The sequence below is a fragment of the Choloepus didactylus genome, chromosome 24 (assembly GCF_015220235.1).
Source record: "Choloepus didactylus isolate mChoDid1 chromosome 24, mChoDid1.pri, whole genome shotgun sequence".
Lineage (NCBI taxonomy): Eukaryota > Metazoa > Chordata > Mammalia > Pilosa > Megalonychidae > Choloepus > Choloepus didactylus.
Genome location: NC_051330.1, coordinates 10211016 through 10222673, shown reverse-complemented (window position 1 = coordinate 10222673; position 11658 = coordinate 10211016). Strand labels below are relative to the sequence as shown.

At 38.8% G+C, this 11658-nt stretch overlaps 1 long non-coding RNA gene and 1 pseudogene across 1 annotated transcript; one reads left to right on the top strand and one right to left on the bottom strand.

Annotated features, from left to right (window-relative positions):
- Window positions 1-2465: 2465 nt before the first annotated feature.
- On the bottom strand, window positions 2466-4822 carry LOC119519834. The gene is made up of 3 exons (XR_005214088.1): window positions 4719-4822; window positions 3897-4012; window positions 2466-2701 (listed from the first exon to the last, which is right to left on the bottom strand). It is a non-coding gene; the product is annotated as an uncharacterized LOC119519834 (long non-coding RNA).
- An 888-nt stretch (window positions 4823-5710) lies between these two features.
- Window positions 5711-7026, top strand: LOC119519911 (annotated as a pseudogene).
- Window positions 7027-11658: the final 4632 nt, after the last annotated feature.

Genomic DNA, 11658 nt, shown 5'->3' with positions numbered 1-11658 from the left:
CAAAGCTGTCAGGCCCTTGCGGGGATTGGCCGGCGTTGCTAAGGCGTCGCTAAGGCGTCGTGGCAGCGGGAGGGGAGAGCGGGCTTCTCAGCGCCCAGAGTGGAGGTGACTTCTCGGGCTTTGCGGGCGGGGAGGCTGTGCGCCCTGGAGCGGCGAGCTGGCTGGTTATCTGCGCACCCGGCGCCCCACAAGGGCACCTTGGCGGGGCAGCTGCCGTTGGTGGCGCTCGGTCGCGGCTCCTCTCCCCGGCCTCCACGCCCCCCGGTCGGGGCAGCTCTGAGCGGTGCACCATGCCCCGGCCTCGGCGCCCCAGGGCCGGACCATCCGAGGGCTGGTGGAGAGGGTCAGCCCTGAAATACTTGTCATTTGGGGGATGCGACCACAGCCGGCGAGTTCTCCATTTTCACCCCAGCCTGATGATATCAGAGTCTCCGGTGGTGGGGCCCAGGCATCTGCATTTTCGAAAGCTCCTTGCAGAAATTCGCTGCGCAGCCAGTGAAAACTACTGGCTTAAAGGAGGCAGCACTGCCAGTTCCGAAACCAAAGCAGCCGACGCTCAGGATGAAAGAATAGACAAATAGCACAGCTTTGTGATTAGTAAAAAGCTTTGTCCCAAGGAAGTGTGTTTGTTCAGGTGTTGAAAATAAAGGTTATATTAAGTCCAGTCGGTTATATACATATATATGAAATCAATATACTGTACATATTTAAAGGAGGTGGATCATGGGAGACTTGGCTAGGAGCATGGGTGGTGGAGCACAACTTTCAGATTTTGCACGAAATCAGAGAGGAAAATGCTGGGGTTTTTTGTTTATTTTTCTTTTTTGATACTGGCTAAAAATCCATGATTCAGTCAGTTAAATCGCCTTTAGTGAGGTGTGGGGAAAAAGGGATTCTAGGACATTGCCCTGTAGGAATGTAAAATTGGAATGTTCACCTCTTTAGTGCACGATTTGGCCAAATGCATTAATGGTAACAATGAATATGCTCTTTGGCCCTATTCCATTTCTAGAGGTATATCATAGGATAGACAAGCAAGTTTGTGCGATTTCATGTACAAAGATGTTCATTGCAGCATTGTTTTTAATATGGAGGGATTAGAAATAACATCCATATCCTTCACAGGGATTTGGGTAAATAAATTATGGTATATGCATTCAATGGAATACTATGCAGCAGTTAAAAAGAATGGAGGAGCTTTCTGTGTGGTGATATGGAAAGATCTTTAAGATTTATTCTTAAGAAAAAAAAATCAAGGTGCAGACTCAAAGTATGCTAGTCATTCATGCAGAGGGAAAAAAAATATGTAAACTTATGTTTGCCAAAATACAGGAGAAATATTAGTACTGGTTGTGCCTAAGGATGGCTAAGGGACAAGGGAAATGTGGAGGCTAACTTTTCACTGTATATTGTTGTTACTTTTGAAGTCTGTACAATGGGCATTTGTTACCTATTCAAAACAAAGAACATTACAAAGAAGAAATGCCTTTGGGAATTAAGATACTAAACCTTTTATTGAATCTGATTCGTTTTCTGTTAGGGTCTACAGTCTTTCTGGATCACACCTGATCCTGATCTTATATGAAAGTGTATCTTGAAATACTGCAATCCCATATTAACACAAGGAAGGTGGTAGGAATGTACAACCTAAGAGAAGCAAGAGTTCTGATTATGAGTAATATTATTTCTACCTTGTGTTGAGCATTAGGCACTTTTTATATATTATTTCACCCTCATCTTTTCGGCCCAGAATGTGAGCATAAGAAAACTGAATGGCTTCTTGAATAAAAGCAAGCTGCTTCTGCAAGATTGACAGAGAAGGGGGATTCTCCAAGTGATAAGGAACTCCTGGATCTCCCAGCTAAGTCTTATCCCTAATATATTTCTTTACCTCGAGCAGTGGTTCTGAAACTTGAGCTGTCAAAAGAATCATCCACAGATCCCTAGACCCCAGCCCTATAGACTCAGTAGGTTCGGAGTGGAGCCCCGAAAGCTGCATGGTTAATAAACACTACAGGTGATTCTGAGGCTGGTCAGTGTGGCAGATGGGCAAAGGGGATCAGCCCCTAATTAGAATTGTCACCCTAGGCTTAGGCTGGTTTCAGGAGATCTGCTTTCCACATCGGAGCCTTCTCTTTATTTCCCAGAGCACGGAGGAGTATGTGCTGGAATATTTAAATAAAGGAATATATATATAAAGAGAATAATTTGCTAGCAAATAGCTAACCTGGGATTTGAATCCAAGTAAAAGGCATGCTTTCCCCACTATTCTGTGATGTCACAAAGAAGACTTTTTTCCTGTTAACTTGTGTCTTTGCTACTTTAAATACGCAGCAGGCATTATGGTCAAATGCATAAGATAACACACTAGTAGAGAAGAGACCCAGATATATTATTTCATAAAACTTTAGAAAGGCCCAAGCCAACGTGATTCATTCATGCAACTTGGACATTTGTATGGAAGGTAAAAATGCAAAGCCTCACAGTCTAATTTGAATCCCTGGTTTGCAGAAGTGACTGCAAAAGTCTTGCGTTGAGTCAATCATCTCACACGGCCATCAAAGTTCAGAAGTGATAATACTGCTGCAGCCTATTGCAAAAGGAGCCTCCATGCTTCAGAAGCCTCCAAAGCCTCTTGCAAATGCGGGATGTCCACTGGTTAATCTCAGTTTTAATCCCTGGTCCAGAGATCTCTGTGTTCCTGGATGATAAACTTTGTATTATCTAAACAGTTTTTCTTTCTTTTTTAGAAATTAAGCAAAATGGCTATGTAGGAAGGACTTTTGTTCGTTACATAATTAATTCAGGGAAAATGGATATGTATGTGTTCAATCACTGATTAGAATTAATGTTTTTAGAATTTTGCCCAAACAGAAAGAATTTATTATTGCTTTGACTATAATTTTAATTGAAAACATTTTTATGTCATTACAAATATTTGTAGTCATAAGTATTTATTGCATGGTTATGGATTTTTTTCATGTATCCACACAGCATTTTTATAATGGGCCAAATCATTTTAGTTCCTTCTCTTTCCCTTAAAAATATTTTATTTCCTTTCAAAATAGGCCCCTGTATGCTTTTAACTGGGCTGCTAATTAGCTTTAGGCACGTTTATCAGCATTCTCAAGGAGAGGCCACAAAGATCCCAGTGACTTCACATGATAAAGAAAAGCTTCTATTTGAAATAAACTGACTGTATTTAAAGAATGAAAAAAGGGAGCAGGGTAGTTCTGAATCATCAAGAGCGAAAACACTTCCTTCTCTGATTCAGGCCTCACGTTACCTTCGTTTTCATCCAGAAATGGGGATAATAAGGGTTGTTTTGTCTACCTCACAGAACTGTAAGTTTGAAAAGGCAATTTCTGAGGAAGTACTTAGTGGATGATAAAATATTTTATAGATAATAAAGTTGTACTTATTTTTGAAATTTTATTGTGATTATATATGTATATATAAAATAAAATTTCCCATTTTAACCATTTTTTTAGGCACACAATTCAATGCTATTAATTACATTGACAATGTTATCAACCTTCACCAGCATCCATTACCAAAACTTTTTCATCCCTCCAAACAGAAACTCTGCACCCATTAAGCAATAATTCCCCATTTCTCCAGCCCCTGGTAACCTCTAATCTACTTTCTGTCTCTATGAATTGTCTTCTCGAGATATTTCATATAAGTGGAATCATACAATATAGGAGCTGCCTGGGGTTGGCCCCAATCAGGTAGCACATGTTTGTATGACTGGCCTAATCATTTAAAGAATGTGGTAAATGAGTAACCGAGAAACTCGGCAGTTCAGTGAGAACCAGTGACAAATTCAAAGGCTGATGTCCCATTTCAAATATCAATGCATAATATTTTACCCAAGTTAGCTCTTTCCGACCTACCTCTCATTCACCCTTTGTGCTGCCCTCACGGATGTAGTTACCACGTTACTCCTTTCAGCTAAGGCCACTTCTCCGTCTTCTCTCTCCATGTTAGTCCTGGGTTACCTGTTCTCACACTGTGGATAGAAAAGTCAGGAAGAAATGGTTTCATATGCAAGGAATCTTCACTCCCTTGAGCAATTCAATAACTTAGTAGCTAATAAATGGAGAAGGAATAATAGAAATAGAAATATCATGACTTTGCAATCCATATTGAAACGATTGATTCAGGCAACCATCATCAATGGGGGTTACAACCTCCATTGGAAGGTGACAGGAACTGGACAGTTGCAGGGCAACAAAGTCTCAGCCCTAAGTGCAAGCACACTTAACACACTTTCTAAATATAGGTGGCATTTACCAACCTGGCAGAGGGAGTTTTCTTGGTCAAACATATTCAGGAAACTTATTTGAATTATGCAAGGGTGATTCTTTTCTGCAGCTCTCCTCAATGCCTTTAGTAAGCTTAGATGAATTGTGATACTACAAGAGAAGCTCATGCTCTGTAATTTTTCTCCAACACACATAACCACGTAACCTTTTGAAGGAGCATCTTGTGTAACCAAGGACTCCAAGTCCTTGCTTACAGGGCACTCTCACCTTCTGAGCGAGGTTGGTGCAATGGGACAGCCTCAGACCCTTACCAGGCCAACTCAACCCCACCTACATTTGGTGAGTTATTAAGTCTCACTAGCGCTCAGGTTTTTTTCAACCATAAAAGGGAAAGAATAAATTTCACATCATATAAGTTGTAGAGTTTCTGTGAGAACTAAAAGGACTCACCTCTGTAAAACCCCTGACACTGTCAATACTGTCACTCAACAAATATTACTTTCCCTTTTCCCTTCATTCTACTTTACTGAAGCTAGAAGGTAGGCTCCTACCTGTTAACCTCTTTATTTTGCTACTAAACAGGTTTTTATTTCTTTTTAAATCAGGTTCTGAATATTGCACAACCTTTTAAGCCTCAAAGCATTATCTAGTCTCTTAGAGGGCGAAAGGATGAGACAGGGTTATCACTATTGAATTTTGAAATTGGAGAAGGTCAAAGGTGTTATGTGCAATCTCTTTGGTCCTCATATCTACATCTCTAGCACAATCTTTTGGTTCTGTTGTCTGGTGACAACTAGATTGGGGAAAAACTAGATCAACAGAACTGCAACACATCTCTGACAACAAACCTTAGCCCCACTGTGGGAAGCCAGGCTGTGCTTATGGCCAGGTTTGCTCATGGCCCCTAACGGTTGGATAAGCTTATGGGCTGGGCTTCTAGCCGCCTTCATCTGTCTATGACATCACCTGAAATTTACCTTCACGAGGAAGCTATCAAAGACATGGGTCATGTTGATAGAACACAAAACCAGATTTGGAAGGACTCCCACTGGCTAAACACAGGTCAACTTGAAGATCAAAAAGAATAAAGACTATGAATGATTGAAACATTGATATATAAAACTCTGTGAGTTCCTGATCCTAAAGGAAAACAAAAAGATACAAAATGGGAGAAAAGTTTTGCAAATCATGTATCTGATAAGCACTTGTGTCTAAAATATATAAAAAAACTCTTACAACTCAATTAGGAAAGGACAAACAACCCAATTTAAAAAGGGGCAAAGAAAGATATAGAAATGGCCAATAAGCATATGAAAAGATGCTCAATATCATTAGCCATTAGGGAAATGCAAATAAAAACCACCACAAGGGTGGGAGCAGCCAGTCCCCTGCAGGCCTGGCACTAATTTGTCCCTTTGGGTCTCCCCTACTCACCCTCTCCCATGTGCCAGGCCCCGTCATTCCCCCAGGAAAGACTGGAGGACACTCCTGAGTTCCTCCCCCAGGAGAACTGCGGACTTAAAGCAATAATTGTAGATCTTCAGAGTGATTCTGTTTGGCAGGTAGACATTTCTGATCCTGTTAGTGAAAGGGATAAAGTAAAAGTCACTGTTCACCCAGAGTTCATTGCCAGATTTTAAACAAAATGAGTTTTCTCTTGCTGATGACATGAGCAACTAATCTGGCTTTGTAAGTCTTTCAACGAAAAATTATCCCACCAGCACCACCAAGGCCTGAGTTTGATGCTTCAAGGGAAAAATGACAGAAACTTGGGGAAGAATTCACAAATGATGCAACAGATACTGGGGCTTGAATGCCCGGCGATGTTCAAGAAGACAGTTGCAGGACATGCCGATTTCCCATCCCATGTGACAGCACATCCTGCCTTGAGAAAAGATTTGAGTGTGCGAGGAAAAAAGAAAAAAGAAAAACCTGAAAATGTCTTTAAAATTGTGGTTAAATCAGCAGATAGAGTAATTATTTCAGGAGTAAAGGATGTAGATGATTTCTCTGAGCAAGAACAAACATATCTTTAGAATATCACAACTGATTTAAGGATTTATCTGCTCAGTGTGGTAGGATGACTTGATCACATACAAGTGTGATTACAATAAGATGATAACATTATTATTATTATACAATAAGATGATTACAATAATCATTGCAAAAGAAGATTACAATAATCATTGCAAAAGATGTTTATGAGAGAATTGGTTCTTTCATTATATATATGCTTTAGGAACTCAGGATTCTACAGATATATGCAAGTTTTTTCTCAAAGTTTCAGAACCGTTTGATAAAACAAGAAAAACAGAAACACGAGTATTTGCTGATGAGGACCTCAAATCTTCTGACTGTTTAAAATATTACACAAGAAAATGTCAAGCTACTAAGGCGCTTCTCTATAGAAGATTTAGGCCACTAGCGGATTTTGAAAATGCTAGTAAAGCACCAGATAAAGCAAGAACGAAAAGGAATGCAGATGTTCTGCAGGCTGAAACTTCCCAACAATTAGGTTGTCAGAAATTTGAAAAATAAAAAATCTGAATCTGCAAAGATTTTAAGACAAGAAAATTGCTGCATTCAGAAAAAATTAGTGGAACTGGTCGAGTTAGAATGGAAGCAGGTGAAGGGTAACCTCCAATTCCTGCAGAGCTGTCTGGCACTGTTAAATGGAGACACATACGCTACACTCCGTCTTTCTGTTGACAAGGGCTGCCTTCCTTCAAATTTTATTTTTGTTTTCTTAATGGTGTGATGGATTTACTGCTTACTGTAAATCAATAAGAGATAGCTGACCAAGTGCATATGCTCTCCTTTTTTTTCTGATAAAAGAGTGGAGCACTGTACAACTGCACCCATCTGTTCTCTGAGAAAGCAGGCAACCTTTGTGCATCTTCCTATTCAAAAGTCCTAGGATCCATCTTTTCAGAGTAGCCTCTATAACTGTTTATTTTGTAAATTACATTCCTTATGGCTCCCATTCTTATGTTTATGAAATTACCTTTAAGTAATTTCTGAGGGTTAACCCTTTCAAAATATGTTGTTCAACAGAGAGGAAGATCGACATTACCTTTTCAAAACATTTTGTTGTTAAAAAACATTATATACCTTCTTAGTTCATTCATGTACCCTGAGAAAACATCTTAATCAGAAATTTTTTATTAATGAGCATTTCTTAGAAATTTTGGGACAGATTTTATGCACTCTTTACAAGTGTGATTTCTGAAGAAAAGCAGATGCCTTTGTGTGTTTGTCTTAAACTTTTAGACTAAATCAATTATTGTAAAATAAAGTGATAGTGGTAGTTTTAAAACAAACAAACAAACATGAGATACCCTTCACATACACTGAGATGGCTACAATAAAAAAGACAGATAATAACAAGTGATGGCAAGATTATGGGTAAATTGAAATTCTTCTTCATAGGGGGGAATGTAAAATGGTGCAACTGCTTTAGCTTCATCCAGCAATTTCTCAAAAATGTAACAGTAGAGTGACCATGTGACCCAACAATTCTCTTAACTATATAACCCAAGAGCAATGAAAACATATGTCCACCTAAAAACATGTATATGAACATTCATAGCAGTATTATAAATAGTAGCCAAAAGTGGGAACAACTGAAATGTCCACCAATGGATGAATAAATAAATAATATGTAGTATATCCATATGTATCAGTTTGATGTATTATGTCCCCCAAAACACCATTATCTTTGATGCAATCTTATGTGGGTAGACATATTAGTGTTGATTAGATTTTGGAATCCTTTGGGTGTTTCCATGGAGATGTGATTCAATCTACTGTGGACAAGACCTTTGGTTGGATAATTGCCATGGAGGTGTTATCCTACCCATTCAGAGTGGGTCTGAATTAAATTACTGGTGCACTATATAAGCTCAGACAGAAGGAGCAAGCTTGCTACAGCCAAGAGGGACACTTTGAAGAATGCACAGGAGCTGAGAGAGGAACTGCAGATGAGAGACAGTTTGAAGATGGCTGTTGAAAGCAGACTTTTGCTCTGGAGAAGCTAAGAAAGGAAAAACGCCCCACTAAGAGTGACATTTTTGAGGAACTGCAGCCTAGAGAGGAATGTCCTGGGAGAAAGCCAATTTGAAACCAGAACTTGGAGCAGATGCCAGCCACGTGCCTTCCCAGCTAACAGAGGTTTTCTAGACGCCATTGGCCATCCTCCAGTGAAGGTACCCGATTGTTGATGTGTTACCTTGGACACTATATGGCCTTAAGACTGTAACTGTTTAACCAGATGAACCCCCTTTTATAAAAGCCAATCCATTTCTGGTGTTTGAATCCCGGCAGCATTAGCAAACTAGAACACCATACAAGGGAATATCATTCAGCAATAAAAAGAAATGAAATCATAACGTGCTACAACAAGGGTGAACCTTGAAAACATTATGCTAAGGGGAAGAAGCCAGTCACAGAGGACCACATGTTGTATGATTTCATTTATATAAAATGTCCAGACCAGGCACATCCATAGAGGTAGAAAGTAGACTCGTGGTTGCCAGGGGTGGGGGATTGGGAGGCCCTGGAGAGTGGCTGCTAATAGATGGCACCCGACATGGCTTTCATTTTGGGGTGATAAAAATGTTCTACAATTGATTGTGGGTGCTGGTTGCACAACCAAACACCCGAAACTCTTTTGTCATCACTGCACCCACTCTTTTGGCAATTAAAGGGAAAGATTAAGGCTTTATCAGTATGAACTCTTTCAGATAGTCCTAGTGATGAGGGAGGGCTCTTCTTCTCAGAATAATTCCAGCTAATAGATGTAAGAGGAATGGTAGAGCTAAAAAAAAACACCACTTTGCAATCCCCGGTGAAATTACAGTCTCAGACAAAAAGTCACGGAAGGAAGCTAAAACCAATCAGGAAATGATTAATGGGGCACTCGAAGTTCACCGGGGTTCAGAGAATCAGCCCACAGATTCTATGCTTGTTCTAAAGGGGAAAATGCAAATTTGCAAAGGAGAGAACCAGCTGGACCTAAGAAGGACAGCTGGGCTCATCTGTCAGCAGCACCACTCATGATATATTCTAGCCCCAAATCTTGAACCTGAATTTAATCATGCCTTTAGCTCTATCTTCCAGTTTACAGAAAATAAAGGGGAGAGTAACCAGATAAAGGAAACAGGAAGTAATCAGACATATCCAGAGAGCGGGATGTTTAACAGAACACTGAGTCCTTCTCTACAAGTCACTGGTATGAAGGAAAGGTGGAGGGTGAGGGGGTGGGTAGGAAGACTGAACCACACCGTCCAATCAAAATTTAACGTGAGCCACATATGGAATTTCAAATTTTTAGTAGCCACATGAAAAAAACATAGAAAGAAACAGGTGACATTAATTTTAATAGTTTATTTTAAAATATCACCCCGTATATCCAAAATATCACCATTTCAACATGTAACCAACATAACAATTATTGAAATACTTTATATCCTTTTTTTCATACTAAGTCTTCAAAATCTGGGGGTATTTGACACTTAACGTTGCATAATTCAGGTGCTGAATTTTTATGGGCCATACTTGATCTGTATTTAAGTTTCATAAAATTTATAGTTTAAAAGTACACATACTCAAGTTGTTATAAACATACCAAAAAGTTTTCCAAGACTGAATTGAGTCCTGCCTGCAAATCTTTTTCCTCTAATATTTGCATTCACATTGACAAAATTGGTTTGTCTTTTTTAAAACGAATTGATTAATTTTGATGCAAATGCCTACCAGTTACAAAACAGTGTCAGTCCAAGTTAAGTAAATTCACCTACCCTTGTTTTGGCTCAGCCGCATTAACATTACCTTCTAAAGGCATTGCATAAATTGAAAACCATCTCTTCAATTGTAGGCGCTGGTTTTTGCAGCAAATTTACATCATGCTGCTTATTCCAATTAAAATCTTCTATTTATTTATGTCAGAAAAATGTGTAAAATCATTATTATTGATTTGTATTACAGAGAGCTTCTAATTCAACATAAATTCTCATACCTATCTGGCAAGATCACAAAGCTTTTCCTTTACTTCAAGCTTCAGATTTAGCTCATTCATATGTAGTATGATACTGGTGAGAAAAATAAACTGTACTGCTCTTTTTATGTCTTTGATTACTGCGTATTTGGCAAGCATTCCTTTTATTTCAAGAAAATTTTGAATTGGAGTTAAAAGTAGAATACATCTTTCTAAACTCTTCCATGACGCAATCAACAAGCACTGGCAAAAATCACTGCTTTCCTTGTTTTCTATTTCTTCCAACAATTTGAGGAACTCATAATGATTCATAGCATTTGCACATTTATACTAAACAATTAAAAAACATTATTTCCAGGGCACTCTTCGTAGAGTCTTCTTCAGGGAAGTGAATACAAATTTTTCCAAAATGCATCATAGACAATGGAACGAAACAATAAGGGAAACATCAGCCCCTTGTTTTAAAATTCCACAAAATCTGGATTTTGGACTAACATAGCTGGGGAACTATGCATTGTGAAAGAAACTAGTTTTTCACTAACTGACATCTAAAAGACTAAACAATATGAATACCAGGAGTTCTATTTTCTAAATTTGGAAGCCCTTTGGCAGTCCTGGCAGAACTTTCACTTGAGGATCCATCAAACTGTTACTTCATTCATTTCCTATTTTACTCAGTATTGCAGATGCTTAGTGCATTTTAGGTTAATTTATTGTTACTTAAAAAAAAAAAACTAAATGATGATTCAAGCAGTAGAAAAAATACATATATTCTGAATACATAATATTGGTTTAGCACGTTTTTCATGAATATGAATTTTCTTTATTATACATTGCAGTCTTTTGTCCTGCTGTTTGCTATTCTCCATTTGTAGTCAGTTGCTGTTTTCCTCAAGACACACTGCAGATTGTTTTCTCTAAGACTCCATTAAAGGTTTCTTCTCAGTCACGGCAATTGAGTAAATTCTCTCTTGCTCAATTTTGCCTAAATAATCTTTAGCAAGCTCTGCCAGCTTTTCACAATTGTGGAGGTTGGGAACTTTGAGTTCTAAGGGCTCTGTCTAGGTTGGGGTTAACTGATTTTCTCCATGTGATCCAAGGGCCCGATGAATTGTGGGCATAATTGAAGTGTATGTGTTATAACTGTACCACTCAAGCAGATTAGTCAAAACATTTCAATGCAGAATAAGATCAGTCTAGATCTTCTGAAATCTTTCATCCACCAAATGGGTTAAAGTTTGACTGGGTTATATTTGTTTACTTGACCTCAAGGAAACTTCCCTGTGAGCCAATGCTTAGATCTGGATTGTAGTTCTAAGCGAGCATATCTGAATGCTAATATTTGGTTTGGTCTCATCAATTACCTTTGGTCTAATTCTACTCCTTGATAAGAGA